At 38.9% G+C, this 16,000-nt stretch overlaps 1 long non-coding RNA gene across 1 annotated transcript in view; it reads right to left on the reverse strand.

Annotated features, from left to right (window-relative positions):
- The window catches only part of LOC108445205, a 19,730-nt gene extending 6,411 nt beyond the window's left edge, over nucleotides 1-13,319 (reverse strand). Inside the window, exons 1-4 of the long non-coding RNA XR_001859971.1 lie at nucleotides 9,394-13,319; nucleotides 5,368-6,304; nucleotides 4,904-5,243; nucleotides 4,667-4,727 (exon numbers count right to left, since the gene is read on the reverse strand). This is a non-coding gene — a long non-coding RNA (uncharacterized LOC108445205). The remainder of the gene's footprint in view (nucleotides 1-4,666; nucleotides 4,728-4,903; nucleotides 5,244-5,367; nucleotides 6,305-9,393) is intronic.
- Nucleotides 13,320-16,000: the final 2,681 nt, after the last annotated feature.

Consider the following 16,000-nt stretch of genomic DNA (forward strand, 5'->3'; position numbering starts at 1 on the left):
AGCCCCGACAATTCCAACACGGGAGCGACCACAGGAGAGAGCAAAGACGCAGCGAGACAGAAAACAGCAGCCACTCGGAAAAAGGAGAAGATCATAGTAACTAAGACCTTAGGGATAGTAAAATGGTATAATGTTAAGCAAAATTATGGTTTTATAACAAGGTGTGACAACCAGCAAGATATATTCGTGCATAGAACTGCTATTAAAAAGAATAACCCTGAAAAATGCATCCCAAGCTTGGGAGATGGAGAAGTCGTGGAATTCAAAATTATACGAGGTAGAAAAGGGTTACAAGCGTCGCAGGTCACTGGGCCTGATGGTGTTTCTGTAAAAGGCAGTATATATGCAAAAAATCGTAGTCATGTTAGACAATATCTCCATTGTAAGTCCCCCCTACAGTCTCCCTTTCCTAATCCCACCTTTCCCTTTTACCCTATGTCCTATTACCCCCAGTGTATTCCCAATCCGTTTTTTCACCCATGGTTTCCCTCACAAAACCATGCTTTTGCCAATTGTTTCCCCAAAAATCCCTTTCCAATGCCGAGTGGGGGATGAAAAGGGGGAGGGAAGAAGTTAAACCCTCTCCTGCCTCAGTTTCCCCACAAAGCATGCTCAGAGAGTCCTGTCTCCCTTCTGTCAGCCCTAAGATGTTCCACAGAATCTGACTGGACATTTATAGACTCAGGAGGGCGGCTTGTTTTGTTTTGAAACTGTTCTTGTTATGTTTATCCAGTTGTTTTCATTCTCCTTTTATTAAAATAAAACGGGTGAGGTGTTGGGGTCCCTCCCCCGCCGTGTAGCCCTGGCAGAGGGGCCCTGAGGGCACAGACACGGGGCTTCCCTGCCCCTGCTCCGCCTCGTTCCCGTTGGTTGGTTTGTGTTCCCTTCGCGGGCAGCAGGCGTCCCGTGACTGGAACAGTTCCTGAGCACAGCCCCGGCCAGGCGGCTGGAGAAATAAACATCTCTGAAACAGCTATCAAGAATCTGTCTGTCCATATATATTTCCTTTCCACGGGACTCCTGGTTTGATATATGCGTGTTGCAGGATCCCCACTGCAACACCTAAGTAGTTACTAAAACTGGGGAAAAAAGGAACTGAAATACCATTATAATTTGCTTCAGTAAAGGCAAGCTGTAGCTGCAAGTATGTGTCTGACAAATAACATCATGCAGCACATTTGTTTTTAAAAATCTCCAGATCTGACATATTTCTAATTGAAGGAAAGCTTATAACTTTCAACGACTTCTGTCCAAAATAAGAAGATTTCAGTTTTAGAGAGATGGAAGTACCTGTGGCTCTCACTAAAATAAAATAAAATAAAGTAAAATAAAATAAAATAAAATAAAAAATAAAATAAAATAAAATAAAATAAAATAAATAAAAAAATAAAATAATGCCCATCAACTTCAGTTGCAATAGTCATGAAATCAAATAACACTGGTGCAAAGTTCTCTGTACTTTCCAAACATTTTAGAAAAGAGTGGAATCATAACTGAGCGAGGAAGAGTGAAGCAAAGCAAAAGAAGATACAAGACTGTGTCAGGTGCAGGTGTCCAATATGTGTGGTTACAGTATTTAAGAAAAGGTAAAAACACCACAAGAGGGAGGGGGAGAGAAAAATGAAGATATGTAAAACAGGATCATGGACACTGAGGTCTGAGATGAAGGGGCAGGAGGAGGTGTCCCATGTGTGCAGGTCTACACTCTTCATGCCATGGAGATGAGCCCGTGCTGTAGCAGTTCATGAAGGACTGTGCTCTGTGTGAAGAACCCATGCTGGAGCAGGGGAATGGTGTGACAAGGAAGCAGTGGCTCTGTTACAGACAGAGTGCAACCCTAATTCCCCATTCTCCTGCACTGTCTTGTGCAGAAAAGAGGTAGAGTAGTGAAGCTGAGACTGGTAAAGTAGTTGGGGAAAGACATTGTTTTAATTTTTGTCTTTGTATCCCACCATCTTACCCTAATTTTAGTTGGCAATGAATTAAATTAATTTACTGGAAGTTGAAAACAGTAAAAAATTTGAAAAAAGTTGAGACAGTATTTGGTAAGTGATCTCTCTGTCCTGACCTTGATCCCTGACCTTTCTCATCCTCTGTTCTCCCACTGCCGCGGTGGGGCAGTGAGAGAGCAGCTGCGTGGGAGCGTGGCTGCACGCCAAGGCTAACCCACCACAGTGACTCACTGAAGGTCACACAACAGCTCACAGAAGCAAAGCCGGGAACAAAAACTGTCTCTCTGGCCTCCCAGCCCGGTGTATGTTACTGTCAGCCAGGTCTCCGACCTCCCTCATAGCTGCAGGAGAACAACTCAGTTCATGCAGGGCTCCACAGGAAACATCAACAAGGTACACAGAGTAGCCAACAGGAGCACTGAGGCTGTGACTAATGCCTGACTTCAAAGGCAACGTTGCACTGGCACGGTATAGCTGGGGCTTAAGAGACCTTGCAGTTATTTCAGTAAGTGCTTTGGCACCAGCCACGTCAGTAACGTTTCATGAGAATAGCATCTGCAGAGCATGAACGCATGTCAGTGTAACATTACACTATTTTTACACTCGGATTTGTTGTCTGCAGTTTGCTGTAAACACCCAGCTGTTTTAGAAAGCGGACCTTACACAACAGAGTAGGGAAAAATTCGGGGTTTTTTCTATGACAATTTTCACATGCCTTCTAAAGCACTGCCATTCTCTCACTTAAGATACACGAATTTTTAATTTTTATGACATACAGCTGAAAAGCAAATTCAGTCTGAATCAGAAGAGATGGAAAATTAACCACAAAAGATATTTGTATGTTTACAAATAAATTTATAGAGAGATATATAAGTATATTTAGAGTAACTATAATAGAATTTCACCAACATACCTACAGCAGGTATTACTGTGGAAAAAACCCTCATATTTATACAGGATTTTGGAAATATTCCAATATATATTGGAAAAATGTGGCATTCATACTGCGACAAAACACAGCTTTTTCTTTTTTCTCCTCTACCCATTAGCCATGCTCATTGTGTCTGTTCTGATTCAATACACTGTCAACAACCTCCACAAAATACCCTATCACAATCTGTATATATGGATACACACAGGGCTTCTGAAAGAGCTTGTAAATATCACAATGGCATGGACGGGTGTTCCAGTCTAAGGTAATTTTTTTACTTTTTTGATCTGTAAAAGCGACACACAAGGGCAAAACAAGCATGAATCTACTGTGGCACTCTGCTGCAAATGGTCAGTGACCACATCAATTGTCTAACTGTTTTTCACAGCTCTGTGTGAGCAGAGACAAAGCCAGTTACTCTGATAAGAAAGTTGTTAGGCACTATTATGAACGTCACATAATTTCAGGATCTGTTTGTTTTAGCATGTTATGCCCTATTTTTAGGGCACAAATGCTTAAACATTTTTCAAGGTGCACAAGTGGTAGCAACTTATCCCATGGCAGACAATAATATGAAAAAAATTTGGACTAAAATGACGCACTTATGAGAGAAAGACAGAGTGATCAACTTTGGCTGTATTTCAAGGTTTTCCAGGCTGCTTACAAAACCAGTATGTGTTGCAATGGAAGTAACACTTGAGAGGAAAATTGAAGTTTTGCACATTTTCCTTTCCTCAGGTAGAAATGGCCACTTAACTCTTTACACAGGTACTTATACAACAATCACCTGCAGTGCAAGGCTGTTACCAACAGTAGATGCTGTGATCTCCCTCACATTGTACTACATCAACAGAGACTTGAAAGACACTGGAGTATTTCTGTGGGCATATAGTGGGATAGGCAATCAGGACATGTAATCTCTCTTACAATTTAAATATTTTAAGATGCATTCTCAGCAGATTAGCAACCACAAATGTAATCTTAAAGCTTTGATCTTGTTTGAATCCTCAGGCTACAGAAAATCTTTGATTTTGTACCTCTATAAGAGCTATGAATTAGAAGAGGCTGTAGAAACATGGCAACAAAATCAAAAGAAATTTGGCCATGATGAGCTTGTGCTGAGTTTACAAAAGAGAGTGCATAGCCAAGACTTAGATAAGAAAATAATGTTGGAATATATGCTAATGTGTTGAAAAAGGTCTGAAATAAATAAAGTTTTTACAGTAAAAGTGTAAGGTATCAACACTGAACCGTGTTGAACCGAATCCTATTATGATAATGTTATCTGATTTTGAATTTAAACCAAACAATATCAATTGCCCAAAAACCTCTAGCAAAAAAAAAAAAAAAAAAGAATGCTGCTCCTTTCTATTACACTCATAGAAATTCCTACAAGGTAATGTTTCACCTTTCTCTTCACAGGTAAAAAGGAGAGTGTGGGGAAAAAACTTTCAAAGTTTTTGGTTTTGCTCTTTTGAGTAAAATGTAAATTGCATGGGGGAACACAAAATAAAGGACAAGGTTTTCCATCTGCCACTTGTGTTTTATTAAATTATACTGTGAATTCAGATGTGACTCCATCCCCAAATACAGCTATAATATAAATGCCCTCTGGTACTACTTGAAAGTTAAGCCATATCTAAGGTTTGAGAGATGCTGGTGATCCAGTAAAGCTATAGAGCAGTGTTTTTATTTGCACTGAAAAGCACCCCACAAGCCAGCTAGCCCTACTTGCCTCCACAATGTGGAGTAGAAGCACGTATATGGAAAAGGAAAGACTTACGTCCTCGATGAAAGCACGTTCAAATGAAATGAACATCAGCTATCTGAGGATATAGAGAAGCCTAAAGAAAAATCAATTGGTCAATATTTTAAAAGGGTAAAGAAAGAGATTAATTAGTATTACATAATCTGGTTCTCTCTTCTTCGAAGCTTTTGCCTCAAAAAATTATTCCACCTATTGAGTGCATCTAACCGGCAAACACTGTTTCCCTGAGCACAAAGTAATTTCTCAGCTTACCTGTTGTGTGATGCTTTATCAGCTCACAAAGTTCTTTTTTTAATACCTTCTCTGGATCAGCAAGGCTGGCCTCGAAAGGTCGTCCTTGCTCCTGGGATGTGGTGACTGACGGCAGACTGTGACCTCCTGTACCACTCACGGTCTTCTTGGCTGTGTTGTGTCACCAAATGAGTGGGAGGAGGTGTGAGAGGCACAAGACCTGTGAGTTTATTTCACTCACTCACGGTCACTCGCTCAGTCTCCACTTCCAGCTGAGTCACTATCCTGTCACTTCCAGTTGCACACCTTTAGAGTGGGTAAAGCAGCCGATGAAGAGGAAAATAATCATTTGTGCACAAGGCTGAAAGCATAAAAGGAAGTATTAATACAATCCTCCAAGACTTAAAACAACAACTTCTAGAGTCAGTCAACTCTTGCTTCTAAGAGGAACTTGGAAAAAAACAGAGAGGAACTTTTGTGCTTACAGGAGGGATATCTGACAAGAAAACAGCTTGTTGAAGAGGAGGAGACTGGCTATAGAAACATTTGCATGACTGACAGCCTGAAGTGCCATTTTCCTTTTGAATCCTTTTCTTTCTTCTGTGCACCTGGATAAAAAAATAGTGCACAGCTAGTTGTCATCATGTCCCCAAGAGATGATGTCTATTTGTCTTTTAACCCAGCTACAACAAACAAGCCCTTCAGGAATAAATTTTTTATGCTCCCTTTTTCTGTCTTTGCGGATTATTTTACATGTCAAAAGCATACAATTTTTTTAACTCTTTCAGGTTTACAAAAGAACAGATCATTTAGCTACAAAACTTTTCCTTTTTCTTTGGAATAAAACTTTAACTCTTTTGGTAATTCTGCATTTCTGTCCCTTTCACTGAAGAAAGGTCAATCAGAAAGGCATTGTGACACTGAATATCAATACTATTTAGTAAAATGCAGGTTTTGCCCTTCTTTGTCAACCTTTTTATGTTAAATGTCCTCACTGATTTTAGTGGGGCTTCTAAATGAATAGAAATTTATTTAGTGGGCAGGTAGAGTGAGCTATGCAGAGCTTGGCAGTGAGTAGTTATTTAAAGTTAAATATTGGCTTGAGGTCCAGAGGCCAGTCTGCCATTCATCCCAAATTCAGCTAATCAAGCAGAAAGACAATCTTCCCTTAATCAGCTATAGCTAAAAAGTAATCAAGATGGACAAGTGAAATAAATTACCTTTTTTGTCTTAAAAAATTCAGTTCTTGACTATCTCAACAGGTAAACTTTTATTCACGTTATTCTGGATTTCACTGAGTTTTGTAATTGCTCTCTTCACTTAAACATGCTTGACATGAAGTTAAATCCTATCAGTATTGAGCAAGGTGGAACACCATTACTTTCCAGGTGAGACAACAGACAACTTCATGATGAAAAAAACCTGTTAACAGAACATTGCTTAAAGACTGTACTTCAATAAGTCACACAGGCTTCTTTTTTCCTACTTTTAATGATAGTAGGTTTTACTTCCCACAGTAGTTCACAAACATATTTCTCCATGACTCCAGAAAATTTTTTGCGATTTTTTAGAAAAACAAATTTTGTTTCATCTCTGTGGATACTGTTTTCCCAGAAAACATGAGAAAACAATTACTAATGTTATGAGATCGGTCCCTTCTAACTTCTCATGTATCTTTGTTTTTTCCTTAATTGTCTGCTGTTACTGTCTTTTGAAAGGGTACTGGACATGCAGAACATGCTCAGTTTCATGTCTCAGCACACGTCTTTGTTATCAAGTGGGATGATGGCCTGCCACAGTTATGCTGAACATAATTTGAAGGGAGATGAACATCACAGATGGCTGTGGAATCTGCACGTGCAAATTAGGAATGAATAATGTGGTCTATGTCTTACAGTGTAGTTTAAAGCATTATGTGTTACTTTGCAAAGACACTTTGGAAAAGACTTCAGGAACATGGACTTCTTCAGGTACAAATATTAACAAGGAACAGTTTGGTATTTTAGTCGAGGATCTCTAGTTCTGAGAGGACTGAAGGGATTATGATATAAAAACATTTGTCAGAGCTGTGGTTTAACTAGGCAGGGAGATAAGCATCACACAAATTTTTGTTCACAGGGGGAGAACTGGGTAGGGGGAGGGGGGGAAGTAAACGATCCAGCATTATGTCACATGGTATGGAATATCCCTTTGGCCAGCTGGGGTCAGTTGTGCCAGCTGTGTTCCTTTTTCCTTTCACAGCTTCCTGTGCACATCTAGGCTCCCTGCTGGCAGAGCAGGAGGAGCTGAAAACTCCCTGATTTAGTGTAAGCACTGCTCAGCAACCACTAAAACATCACTGTGCTAGCAATGTTATTGTCATACTAAATCCCAAACACTGTGCTTATGCCAGCTACTAGGAAGAGAATTAACTCTATCCCAGCTGAAACCAGGACACCCACATAAGAAACATGGGGAACCAGCACCTAAAGGATCCCAGATTATTTTAAAGAGAATGTAATACATGTGATCGTCCCTTGAAATTATGTTGCCAAATAATGTGCCACATTTCTTGTAAATGCTTCTCAGTTCACAATTCTTTCTAGGCAAAACAGCTTAATTTTGAAATAATTATTAAGTACCATTTTGCTTATTCTTTTTATATGCTGAGTGATTCATAGAAGGCAAAGTAGAAGAACTGAAAAGAAATGGAAAGAAGTGGTAGTCTAATAGGAATAACTACTGTACTAAAGGGAATTTAATAAAGGGACTGAGAAATGGGCAGAGAAAGGAACAGACAACTTCAAGAATTATTTGGTTTTCATGCAAAACTCAGGCTATCAGACAGTGTCAGAGAGCAGTTTGTCTAATGTACTCTGCCCATGTACAGAAAGTCAAAAAAACCTACAGTTAGAAAGTGTCTCCTGCTATAAAATATAATTAATTCCCTGCAGAATGTGTTGATCTCTTCCTGTCCTTCCCTGAACAGGACTTAAGAAACCATCAGTGTTCCTGCACAAGACACATTTTGTGCTTGAGGCAGCATTGCCCAAATACCTTCTCCCCGTTGCACTCCTTAAGACTCTCTGCACTGTTCTTTCTTCAAAAAGGAGCACATCCTCCAGCTGAGTGGGGAGCTCCCCAAAAAATCACCACTCTTATTTCCCCTACTTCTTTATAATCCCACCAGTGAAGTACCACAAAAGAGTGTTTGTCTTTCTAAGGCTGTTATCATATTATTTTTTTGAATGCTTGACTGCCTTTTAAACATTTTCCAATCAGTGACTGAAATCACTAATGGCAGTACCTCTTTACACAATGTCTGGGAGAGATCACCAAAAGCACCTCAAGACATTTGAGTTTGATACCAATGCGTGACAATCACTCAGAGAATAACTGATTTCTAACTCATTATGTTTTGGGTAACTGTAAAGAATGTCTTGCAGAGTACTGCAAGACTTGGTATGAAGGCAACACAAGTCACATCTTGCTTCATCTTCTTCGTCAGTAAGCCAGCTGCTTTGACAAAGAAGAAAATAATATTAAACTGATTATCAGATCTTAAAAATAATCCTGCTGGTTTCATTCTGTTGTTAACTTTTTAAATTGGCTGATTGAATTTATTTATTACAAGATTTACACCCCAGGTTTTAGAAAATTGCATTATCTTTATTATCAGATCTTTCCACTGATCAGAGCGAGGTTGATCAGCCAGTAATCTTCTAGTTCATCTTTCATGAAACACAAACACCATGTCACGGTTTTCATGCAACTGATTAGGTAACTAATTCTTAGTTACCCAATTGATGACAGAAAAGAATAGAACTTCCACAGGTAGTGGCCTTCTTTTCCCTTTAATGAGAAGAAAAAAAAAAATGCTAGAGGATTGCAGTTTGGGGTTTTTTGTTGGTGTTTGGTATTTTACTGTTGATAGATAATATATTTATATGATTAAACAATGGAATTGTTTGTGCATCAGAGTTATCATAGCCATTAAATCTTAGAAAGTATATTAAACCCTGAAAAAGAGGAAATAAGCTCATCATAATTTATGTTTAACTACACACACATATAGGACACTAAACAGAAGATACCAGACTGACAAACCATGTTTTTCAACCTTCCACTCAGCAAGTTACAGTGGAAAAATCCTATGCCTTCCCCATATGTGCTGCAAAAAGGTCATCACCCCTGATCCTGTGCTGCTCTGCTGCTTGCCAGCTTTGACTTGTCTGTGGATCCCCACACCACCTGTCCTCCCAGTCCCTCCATGGGGTGGCTGCTGCTCTGTTTTCCCCTGGCTTTACCATCTGCAGGATCCAGGCAAGGACAAGGAGAACACCACTGTTGTCACTGTGTTAAATACCAGGAGGGTTGGTAAGGAACCTCCTGGAAACAGTAAGCCAGCAGCAACCTAGCTCAAAACCTGACCCTGTGATAAATCCAGGAAAGCAGATTATGACAATGCAGAAATAAATTTATTTTAGATGAAGAGAACAGGTTCTCAATATATTTCTGTGTTCTAAATTTACCTATGAGGAAAAACAGTGAAGGTTTATTGATGAATGAGAATATCTCTGTCCAGCGATGAAAAGAAATTGAGTCAAGGAGAAAACCTCTCATTCGCCTAAAAAAAAAAAGGTAAAATTCTGAAAATATAGTCCCGTAAAGTCAGATAAGAAGCAATTTAATGTGACTGTCGAAATCTAGTAACACCTCTATGAGGAGACACAAAGAAGAGAGGAAAACACAGTTAAGCCACAGGTCAAAGGAGGCACAACTACCTTCATCTAACTGAGGGCAAAGACATATTGAGAGACAGACATAATGAGAATAATTGGAGTAAATTTGGACTATTTAAATAAAGAAAGGAGCAAGAAAGCATGTAAAAGGAGTGAATGACTGGGACAAAACAAAGTCATGTATATTGCAAAGGAGATAAAAAGAATTTATTTCTTACAACGTGGTAGACATTTGGGACAAGATGCTGCAAGACAGAACAAACAATCAAACAAATGAAGAAAAAGATCAAAACCCCCTGCACTTGGGGGGCTCAGAAAGGCTCTACAGCATAGCTAATGAGAACATCCATAGGGTTAATGTGCAAAAAAAAAAGAAACAGATTTGAACTCCTATTTATTAAGAAAAATGGTCTCTCCAGTAATTACCGATTCAGTAACCTCTGGCAATTTTTCCTAAAACACTGATAGTATCTATTATAATAAAAAAGACTAGACTGGATAAATTATTAATCTAGTCCAGAATGGCAATTGCATTCCACTGTAAGAGTAACCTTATTCATGTCCTGCTCTTTGTTGCGTGCTACTCTGGATTTTTTCTGGACATGACCACTCTCAAATGTTTTTTCTGTTACTTCCTTTTTGTTTTTAGTTGGATTTGGTATCGTGGTATCTTAAAAAAAAATAAAAAAGCAACAGCTGGTAAACTCTGTTTAAAACCAGTACTTGGAAACATACAGTGATGTCGCAAAGCCAAAGGTTTTGCTTTATTTTTGTCCACTGCATGCCTGCAAAGTTGAAATGTACCACAGCTGGCAATTAAAAAAACAGCCAAAGGACAATAAGGCAACATGAAAGCAGAGACAAATGAAAAAACCCTATATTTGGGCAGCAGATGAATGAGAATTCTTCTTTCTGGTCACAGGAAACTTAGAACTGTTCTGCATCTGTATTTTTTTCTGAGATGTTGGTGGTTTTTCTCAGAAAAAAACCAACAGAAAACTGAAAACAAACGTTCAAAGAACAGCCACAACATAAGAGAATAAATGAGATCAGAGGATGTAATTGCTGGTTACACCACCTACTCCAGATGTTCCTTCACATTGATTCATCTGATTGCTCTGTCATCCACCCTGTCCTGGAGGAGGAATACTTTTACCACTAGACTTTTGTGTGTTAGGTAACCCTTGATACTCTCTTTTGAAGGTGCTTCTCTGTATCAGTATATATTTCATTTGCAGGGTAGGTCAGGATGGGAAGTTTTCAGTTCCTTCATGTGCCTTATCTGCATTAGAGAGAATGTTGGTCTCTAGCAGGTGTCTGCTCATGGGAAGGGGGGTGGGACTAAATGATCTTTGAGGTTCCTTCCTACTCAAACAATTCTGTGATTCAATGAAATTCAAAAATACGTGGAAAATGGCGGATGTCTGTGTGTGTTTAACTGCTGAGATAAAGTGTGAGCATATGGTTTCATTGCCCATGACTAATACCAAAAGTAGCTATCATTTTTCCATTCTGGTTCTAGCTGGTGCTTTGTGAAAAGGAACTACAGTCCCAATCTTCCTGTCTGCTGTTTCCTGCTGTGCCTTATCAAAAAAAGCATGGGCCAGGACAGGGTGACTTCCTAGGTCCAAGGCTGTCACTCTGTATCTACAGGTTCTTGTTCATATGTTCTTACAGGTTCCCAAAAAAGCAAATTCTGGCCAACCTCACCATCTATCTAGCACTCCCCTATTTTTCCACCAAAAAGGGTTTTTTATCGCTTAATCTGAATGGTGCTTTCCACAGATTTGCCTTTGCACTGCAGTAAAGACAGAGGGAAAAGCAAAGAGAACACATTTGTAGATGGCCCCTTCCCTCTGAAATTTATTTGAAGGACATAAAAAGTACAAGAAGTGCACAGTCAGAAAACTCTCAAGAGGTGGGAGAGAGTAGGAGTCTGAAATGTTCTGACTCCTACAGAGGCTCCCAGCTCAATCCCACCAACACTGGACGGGTGGAGAGAACAGGCCAGAAAGCTCATCTGTTTTGAAGCCCAGATGCTCCCCCTGCTGAGACACTGCTACCTTGAAGCACCGTGCCAGGAAAGACGCCAACCAGGCAGGATATTTTCACATTCATTTAACAAACACTTTTTGTGTACTTGCACCTCTGCTGCCCAGAGGTTAATCAAGAAAAGCAGGAACAGGCCTTGCTATCAGCATCACTCCATCACCTTCCCCTCCCCACCTTCCACCTGCATGTCTCCAGGTTTCATATCCTGACATATTTTCTTTTCCCAACTGAGAATTGATAACTGATACAAGACAAAACCCCTGGTAACTGCACTGTAGATCCTAAATTTCTTTCTTGAAGAAACAGCACTATGGGTAAATTGTTTTTCAGGTAAAAAATAAGTTTAGGAGTTAATGGATAACTTTTTACTGAAAAGTCAAATAGCCAGTACCCACTGTGATATCAGACTGAAATCCCTACAGCTCTTGAGCTGATGACCGTGTTCAAGACAGACGGTGGTGCAAGAAAAACATCTCTGAATATCACTCAATGTTTACCACCTGAAAGAAACCCTTGGTCATACCTTGAAGCCAAGAAAAGAAACTTAAAATTAATCTCTATTTTCTTTTCAGTAGGAGAACAGGAAACAGAGGTGATGAATTTTTAATGAGGGTCTAAGGCATTACACTAATACAGCTTTTCAATTGGTGAAATACTTCCATATGGCCGTAGTTACAAACCATGGGAATGATCATCAGTAAAAGCACTTGAACATTGGAACAGCAAGAACCAAGAAAAGCATTCAGATTGTATCACTCATTTCACCCAGGAGCAGCTGTACTTCCCCCACCACTTTACAACTTGCCTTCGTTGACTCCCGAAGTTGTGACTGTGGTTTCACTGAGTTACTCACGCCCCTTAACAGCAATTTCCATGCTTTGAATTAGGTGTCTACTGCCAGTCCAGCCCAGGTTCTAAGCATGCCATTAGTCTAAAGTATTAAGTCAACATGCTTATGCACACAGAATCATAGAATTGTTTGGGATAGAAGGGACCATAAAGACCATCTAGCTCAAACCCCCCTACCATTGTTTGAGCTTTAAGTTTTCTCTGCTGCTCACAGAATTAAGGACATTCCCATTAGGACTCCATCATAAATTTGGAACTACCAAATCAAGTCTTTTAGTCAATGAAATAGCTACCAGGAAAATAATACATTTCATCATAACCCATGTCAGATGTTCCTAGCTTGTGTTAGAGGCTCACATTAAGCAGAAACAGCTCAGTCCTGATTTCTTTACTATTTCTTCACTTAAGGTAGTTGTTTATACTTCCAAATATCTCTGACCCAAAAATAAAAATGATTTTACAATTATTTTGTTTTTAAAAAAATAAATTCTGCAGTGATACATCCTGGACTTGTCGTTGTTTTAATTACTCTGCATAATCCTGTGTGAGCGGATCCAGCACTGGAAACTAAGTAAAGGTGGAGTTCATACTCAAAAAAAAAGAGGAGAAGGAAAGAATATTTCAAAAGGGAACTCCAACTGTAAAAGAAGAAGGTATTTCTACCATTTGTGAAACATAAAAAATGTGTTTTTTCTCCTTTTTCTACAGCAGATATTATTCTTGTGCCCCTGAGCAGTTATTTCACTAAAAGGAGGACACTCAACAATATGTCCCCATGCTTTCACTCCTGCACCATGGAAAGTTATTATGGATCTTGCAAAGACACAAAGAGCCTAAGTCACTTGATGCAACTCTGTTGCTAATCTGAGTGTGATTTCAGCAGAAAGGAAATATCAGAAGACAGAATATTAATAAACAGACCTTCAGTATCTCAAGATCACCCTACTAAATGATCAGTGTAACCTGAAAACCTGTTTCCTTCAGTTGAATACCAACATCCAGTTTAATTAATAAAGTTCATCTGCAAGCCAAACCATTACAGACATAAGGAATCATAGAATCATACAATGATTTTGGTTGTAAGGGACTTTAAACATCATCTAGTTCCAATCCCCCAGACTATGGGCAGGGGTATCAGTTAATGAAATTGTGTGTCAGAGTTCAGGACCGAATGTACATTTTTTGTGTTAAGCTGTGAGGAGTTCTGAATGTGTAAATATCCAGAACTCTCTTTAAGGAGGTCAGTACTACTCATATCTCCTCCCTACAACCATAACATAGATTGTGACCTTCTAAGTATTTCTAATAGTGTCCTCATCGGTGTCAGTCTTTCCAGAACAGGTCAGGTTACCTAAGAGTTTTCCTACTCAGCCTCTGCATGCTGTTTACTTTATTCTCACTGGACTGGTTAAGCTTATCAGTGAAACTTTAATCCATATATGAATGTGCTAGTTATATTTCTATTCCCATTAGGAAGGAGATGTTCATTGGAGAAATTTTTCAAGTACAAACCAATCCTAAAACAGAGAAGTATAGGTCCCTTATCAACTTAAGTATACATAATAATTAAAAATTTCAAAATGGATAAAGGGCTTAGAAATGAATTTTAAATTAGTTCTGATAACATGAACACTTATTAAGATTTTACATAGCTTTTTTATTATTGTGTAACTTTTTGAAGGTCAATAAGCAATCTATTTTCAGAGCATTTGGAAACTGCCAATGACTTACTTTTTCTCTAAAATAGTGATATCATCAGACAACTAAACAAGTGTTGTCATGACTATCATGACAGTCCCGGTCAATTGCAGTTGATATCAGTTTTACTCACAGATAGCTTTAAAATCTATCTTCATAACTAATTTTACATAGAGAATAGGAGAAAAGACCTTCTAGGTTTGTTTCCCAGTCACTCCAACAGCAGCTATCTCACTGCAGGTTTCTTGTGGATCACAATCATGGGGTAAATCTCATCTCACAGAGTTCTGCTGAAGAAGGTAAGGGTCATACATAAGTATGGTGAGAATACAGAATTAAGCAAAGTGGATTTAACTGAAAGGATACTATGTGGAAAGGGAACGAGGATCACTTTCTCTTTGATGTTAATCCTTCCTTATTGCTCTGCTGAAGATACGTGGACTACAGACAACTTCAGCACTTCAGCTATGACACCCTCAGCTGTCACTTGTAGCTCTTTTCAACACAGCGTCAGTACCCACCTCAGTATCTTGCCTCACCTTCTCAATTTGTTTCTTAGATCTAAACTAGACACAAATTAGCATTAAAATGCAGAGCCACTGAGAATCAGGGAAAGACCCCAAGTTTAGAGGTCTACATGCCTGTAAGGAGTACCTGATTTTGTTCACATGATTCTTACCCTCCATTTCAGAGTTCCGGAAGATACACAAAACACCATAAGTGTGTTGTTCTAAAGTAAAACTTTATCCATGTGATCTGCTGACAAACTCAGATGATCAGAGAAATATCTCATTTCCATTTGATGTGCAAAGGAATATGCAAGGTAAACACGGAAACACTTTGGGAAGGCTTTAAGATGCTTGATATCAGTACAAATTTGACTTGGAGAACATTCTGACATCCATTTCACTGTTGTTCAGGAAGGAGCATTTCTAGTATGTGTAGCCACCTGGCACATATGTAAGAACAAGCAGCTCTGCCTCCCTTCTCCAACAGGTTTTACTTAGCAAAGTGCTGGAGACACTTATAGTAGGGGTCACAGACTGCCCTTCCTGGTATCTCAACTTTCTGGTAAACCTGATGCTGCATTCCCTTGTTGGGCATGTTTTTACTGCTGTATGTCGTCTCAACAAACCTTCAACAGAAGCTCTGGAGCAGAGAAAATAGAAAAACAGAATTTTAAATAGAACCTTAGAAAAAAACTTATGTTTCCTGTCCCTCACACTTGATATTTGTAGGCACCGATTTTGATTAGCAAACTCAAAATTTAGCATAGGTAGAATTCAAATGCCCTTATATTTTAAGAGCATCTAAATTAGGAAGTTAGGACAAATCTAGTTCCACTCTTTCCTTCAATGGTGTTTATGCTGTTTTCCTGTCTAAAAGCAGATGTCGTCAACAACAGTTATATCAAAGACCTTTCTGAGTTTAATATTTGCAAGCTATTCCCTTTTTTGTTTTGTTAGCAGCTTCTCTTGTACATATTAATTACTTCAGACCTCTGCCAACAAATGTTAATATCCTAACACAGCCTCTTTCATGGGAAATGTCAAAGATTAAATTCAAATGAAGGATGACATTTCAGTTGGCATATCTAATGTATAATGTTTCTTCTAGAAACTTCAGCTGAGGAAAACCATAAAATTTAAAGAAAAAAATAATCACTTTTTTCATAAAATTGCTAGGTCACCAAATTATCTTTGGAGAGGCAAAAAGTCCAAACAATTCTGATATGATGAAAAATATTGGAAATTAAATTTAACTCTGTCTTTACTTGCCAGGTGCCAATACAGAACTG

Source organism: Corvus brachyrhynchos, unplaced genomic scaffold (genome assembly GCF_000691975.1).
Source record: "Corvus brachyrhynchos isolate BGI_N302 unplaced genomic scaffold, ASM69197v1 scaffold90, whole genome shotgun sequence".
NCBI classification, from domain to species: Eukaryota; Metazoa; Chordata; class Aves; order Passeriformes; family Corvidae; genus Corvus; species Corvus brachyrhynchos.